Consider the following 5,970-nt stretch of genomic DNA (forward strand, 5'->3'; position numbering starts at 1 on the left):
GTTATGAGGGTATGGCTTGCAGCAATGGCATGTGTGTGAGATGTAGCACATAAGGTTTATGTCATTGTTAACATAGATTGTTGGTAGGCGAGTGAAGGGGATGTGGTGAATGGAGGAGTTTGTGAAGCTAGTGGTACAGATAGTAGGATAAGATATGTGATGATGCATTCACTGACCATGAAATCTGTTGTGAGGTAAACGTCTTTCAACACTGCTTCCAGGCTTTCAGAGATAGACTACTGACAGTGACCACTATGGCTAGCAGCACCCCCTGCAATCTGTCTGGTGGGCCTCCTGGACCCCTGATGGATGAGAACCTCTTTCACCTCTTTACCTTCTGCACCAATGATTCAGGCATGGCATCCAAGAACCTGGGGCAGGCTCTCTGGCCTGCTGTGTTAATGTTGCATTTGCTGCAGCAATTGAGTGCATGCTCTAGTTGTGATTAAGAGCAGTGAATTGGGAAAAAGTTAGGGCACATACAAATAGTCAGCACTCATATTATACTGGGCTTTGTCAATAAACCTATGTTGAAGATGGACTGGCTCCAGCTTCTTCTCTTGGATGGATGGATGTTCAGCGACTTAACATGCTGCACCATTTCACTTCCTTCCTGCGGGTCTTCAAATATTCTTCAATCCATCTCAGCCCCTGGCACAGCCAGAGCTCACCTTTAAGAGGTACGATTTGATTTGAAATAGGTCCGCGGTTACACAGCATCACATTCAGCACTGAGTTAGCTGCATGCCACAATCATGCAACTGAGCAGGTAGCACAAAGTTTCCGTACTTTCTGTTATTGCTTGGAACTGTGGCAGAAACATTTCGGATCATGGTCTTCACATCTCACTTCAGGCGCTTTCCAATTCACCACCACCCCGCACCCCCCAACCACCCGCTACCCCTCCACCAACCACCACCCCCACCCCACCCCCAATTGTTTGGTGTGTTCAAATCGATGGCTTAGTGAAACCTGTAGCAGATTATTCAATGTTTTGAAGAAGATTTGCAATTTAGATCATCCTCAGCAGTTACAATGGTTCCTCAATAAAGAAAACAATCTCGGACAGTGGTTCTGACAGGTCTCTGTCACCTGATATCATCAAGAAGATTTCCAATGAGAGGCAGTAGGTGTACAGCAAGTCTATCCAATTATGGAATATTGTAATGTAGTGGGAATGACAGCACATCCGTGTTTGCTCACCTGGCAGAGCAGAGATTTACCCTTTAAAGGATAAAATGCCACATTTCCATCAATCACATGAGAAAAAGTGGGAAAGTTACACACAGAATTATTAGCCCAGAAATATTCTATGCCAATGCTCTGCATGAGTCTCTTCCCATGCTAGATTGTCTCACCCTATCTTGTTAATAGTGAGTTCTACATTCTAACCACTCTCTGGTTAAAGATGTATCCTCTGAATTCTTTACTGAATTTGTTAGCGATTAGCTTCTATTTCTCACCCCTAACATTGAACACCCCTCAAGTGGAAACATCTTCTCTGCGCCTACCCTATCAAAACCCTATAGAATTTTAAAGACCTCTGTTAGGTCACCCCTCAACCTTCTCTGTTCTAGAAAAAAGAGCCCCTGTTTATTTGACCTTTCCTGATAATCTTCACCTCTTAGTTCTGGTCTACCTTTCCCAAAACCTCCGTATCCTTTTTATAATATGGAATCCAGAACTGTTCACAGTGCTCCATTCTATGCTCTAACCAAAGTTTCATACAAGTTATCATAACTTCTCTGCTTTTCGATTCTGTTCCTCTAGAAATGAACACCAGTGTGTTGTTTGCTTTTTTATGGCCTTAACATTTATTTTCTTCTACTACTGCCCACACAGTATATATCATGTCCTTCTCCCTCCCACTGCCCCGGCTTGCCCCAACTCCCACATCGCAGTCAAGGTAGTTAACCCTCACTGATGATGGAATTACCCCCAAGAGCTCAACAGACTGGGGTCAAGGGCCGGGCATGACCTGGTTATGATTTCTGTCCATTGTTAGTTGGAAGTCCTGCCCTGCATGTTCACACAGCTACTGAGTAACCAGCATATAGACCCAATTCCAAGGATGGGAACAAATAGATTAAGCTTTGCCATAGATTGTTTTCAAAAAGTGCCATCTCAGTGTGGCTCATCCTTGTTTTCAAATCCTTCCGTGGTCTGGCTTCTCCCTAGCTCTATAACATTCCTGAGACGTACAACCTTCTGAGAGCACACCATTCCTCAAATTCTGGCCTCTTGCACATCTCCGATTTTAATCTCTCCACTGTTTGTGGTTATGCCTTCAGCTGATTAGGCCCAAAATTTAGGAATTCCATCCCAAAATCCCTCTGAATCTCTAACTCTTCCTTCGCTTTTAAGTCACTCCTTAAAACTTATATCTTTGATAGGGTTGCCAACCCTCCAGGATTGGCCTGGCATCTCCAGGAGTTGAAAATCAATCTCCAGGAAACTACTGTGTGCAACCCTGGAGAAAAATCATCGTGAAGTTAAAAAAGATTGGTTTTATTTGTTGTTTTTTTTTAACATTTTCTTTACCAGATATAAAAATATCGAAAATGGAGGGGGGGGGAAAGGCTGTTTAGCTGACTGTCAAGCATTATCCAATTGGGTAATGTGTTCTTACTTTCCTGTTGGTGTCAGAAGGCACAAGGTTGGATGTGTTGGCCAACTAATGGCTAGAGCATGGAGCAAGTCATGTGATGAAACCTCCAAGAACATGTTTAATCACAGTTGGCAATCCTACTCTTTGATTGAGGTTGTGGTCACCTGCCCTAATATCTCTTTATCTTAACTCATGATCTTGGGACATTTCATTATGTCAAAGCTGCTATCTAACAGCAGGTTGTTGTCAATGTCTATATAGTGTACTGGTTTCACAGGTTTGTGAGACAATTTCAGTGCAATAGTTCCTCTCCATGGATCCCCAAAGCTACTTTGAGTCTACAAAACTGATCAAAAGATTGTGAGCAACTGCCTCATAGTGCACTCAGATCCATGTAGCTGGCCACTTCCAAGAGATTACCTTGTCAATAGAGTTGAAATGAGCAGAAAGTAGCAAGTAAGACTAGATTCCTATTCATTGAATATGAAGAGGTGGATAACTTAACACGAGCCTGAAATCATACATCTCTATTTCCTGTGTTTGATTCTGGCTGCAAAGTATTCAGCACACGTTGTTTTTGAAAAGATCTCAGGATGTCCTATCAGAAGTTTAGGTACATCCCAGTAGCCTACAATTTTTTTTGGTTGCCTTAACAATAAATAATAGGTTTGGAACAAGGTGACCCATTGAAAATAAACCATCCGTGGTGTCAAGTGGATAATTCATGAGTTCACAGATATAAGTGGTTCATTTTTTGCTGTTTTACTACTGGCTTATTTTCCATAAACATCTGCCTTCTGTGTATACACTTACAGGTAAACATTAATTCAGATAAATGGCTGTTTTTTTTAATAATCCAAAATGATGTAATATAATGTATTGCTAACTGAGGACTAAAGGGTAACACAGTATATCTTCCACTGCATCTTCAGGGTAAGAAATAAATCCTGTAAGTGTTTAGGTTATTGTTAAACCCATTACATAATTGTTCAATGTTTAGTTTGACTTCTCTGGCACACTTAATGTTGAGAGCAATTAAGTCTTCAGGAGTAAACTGGAGCATAGGAATTGTGTGATGACAAAGTTTAGCTCAGGCAGTAAAAACAATTTAATTAGGTCAGAAAAACACAATGGGACTTTACATCCCTTCAAGCCCTGGATCTTGTGAAAGTTGCTCTCTCTGACATAGAGACGAACAGACAAAATGCTGGAAGTGCACAGCAGGTACATCACCAGCGGAAAGGGGAAATGACAGGTTAATTGCTTAAGTTATAGGGCCTTCGACAGAATTGCCCTGTGGTACTGATGTATTTGTTTTAGATTTCTTGCACTTGAAGTCAAGGGAGGCTTTAAAGAAAAGCTCAACTGAGAGTCTCCAAATCACATGGTAAGCCATGCACGTCACAGGGCTGGAAACATTGGGCACAAAATGTCACACTCCCATTTGTGAGTCAGGGCTAGTCGTAATAGAGCTCTTGTCACATCTGGTTGGAGGAAACAGGTTTAATGGAGTCAGGGAATTCAGTCTGATAGCACTAGAACACAGGCAGCAAGTGGGAAAGGCAGAAGATGATGGCACTTTCCGTTCAGTTTTGCACATTTCTTTCAGTTCCTTTATTAAGCTCATTTTAATTTAAAGACTAATTCTTTCTTCAAAAATCCTCACCCATTTTCTTTCCCAGTAAATTTTTATGTAACATTCTCAGTTTGCATCCTTTCCTTTCTGTTGAAACCCATCTAGACTTAATTCATTTCTCTTCTCTGTCTCTCTCACTGGACTATCTGACAGACTGGGAAACAATTAAACTGGATGAAATTTTGACAATGCTACAAGATACTATGTCACATTTGTTTTCAAAGGCAAAAAGCATGATGGCTATCAGCAACATCGATAGCCAAAAGAATGGAAACCGGGATTTAATCCATTGGGAATGGAATCAATAAGTAAACAGGGCTGCAATCAAACACCAGAGTTCCTGCCATGTTTCTAGATGAGTCAAGCTTTGGTCTTGGATGGTTAATCCAGTTGTGTATGAAGTACAGTCAAATCTTGCCTTCTGGACTAGAAGAAACAAAGATGGAGGCTATATCAGACTAGACAACTGGGATGCTGGGATACAGGGATTGTGAGGGTAAACATTTGTTGTTAACGAGTGCAGCAAAGATGGAGATGAGAAAATGCACAGCTTCAGAAATATCATGACAAATGGAATGCCAAATGTTGTGTAGTTGAGAGTTTGGAGGTATAGTTATAGATGACCCAAGGATGGATGCAGAAGGAGCTGATCATGTCGGTGGCAGGTGTATGGATGGCAAGGGATATTAAGGAGGATAGCCTTGTCAGCGGCTGAATCGATGGAATTCAAGGAGAATGGCAAGGTTTAGGGGGTGCACATGGGTATTTTATGTCAAGAGAGAGGTTGAAGCAGGACATGAGAGAGGTGAATTCAGAAGACAGAGGGAAAGTGGAACTGAGATGGATATTGACATCAGGATGGATAAGGAGCTGCTTAGTGCAGAGACCAAGGAGTAGGAAGGGTGGAAGAGCTCAGTGAGAGTGTCAGAGTGGGACCTGAGGGCAGAGTTGTCAGGCTATCAGTAGACAATAAGGGGAGGTGAGAGTGGTTAAACAAGGTAAGAAAGTGTTAAAGGAGCAGGAGGATGTCTGATTTGCAGCAGTATGGACTGGGCAGGTGACGGAAAGTACAGGAAGGCTGGGAAGATCCAATAAAGGTTAAAGACATCGCCATTCATGAGCCAAGTTTCAAAGCCAGGACCCCAATCACAATTCACAATAAGGTTATGGACAGCAAGGACTCCGTTCAGGTTTAATTTATATTCTGGAGGAAACATGGAGGGGGGGTGGGGATCAGTTGTCTAGTAGATTCTAAAGGGGTGGTGTGGGTGAGGCATGGTGAGTAGGAAAGGAAGGAGGTTGCTGAGGCTAAACCCCAGTGGGCAGGCTCACCAGGAAGGTTGGCAAACAACAAGCAAAGCAAAGATTTGACTGTACCTGGTACACAACTGAGTTAACCATCCAAGGCAGAAGCTTGACTTGTCTAGAAACGTGGCCATTGGGATTGTTGCTTCTAAGGAAGCGACGATGTGTACCTTGGTGACACCTTCAAAGAATTAAAGAGAGGCATAGAAGGCAAGTGTAGACTTGGGGATCAAACCTACAGCAGTCAGACAGTAGGAGAGCAGAGGAATAATAATGTGCTGGAGTAGGGAGGAAAAATGCTCATAATAAATGAAAGATGGTTTGACTGGATGATAGGAATGGGAGGAGACAGGAGAGAAGGACCAGAAAGAGCCCATGGTAAGACAAGGGAGACAAAAGGATATCGACTTCAGACATGTTA

Source organism: Carcharodon carcharias, chromosome 16, assembly GCF_017639515.1.
Source record: "Carcharodon carcharias isolate sCarCar2 chromosome 16, sCarCar2.pri, whole genome shotgun sequence".
Classification (NCBI taxonomy): Eukaryota; Metazoa; Chordata; class Chondrichthyes; order Lamniformes; family Lamnidae; genus Carcharodon; species Carcharodon carcharias.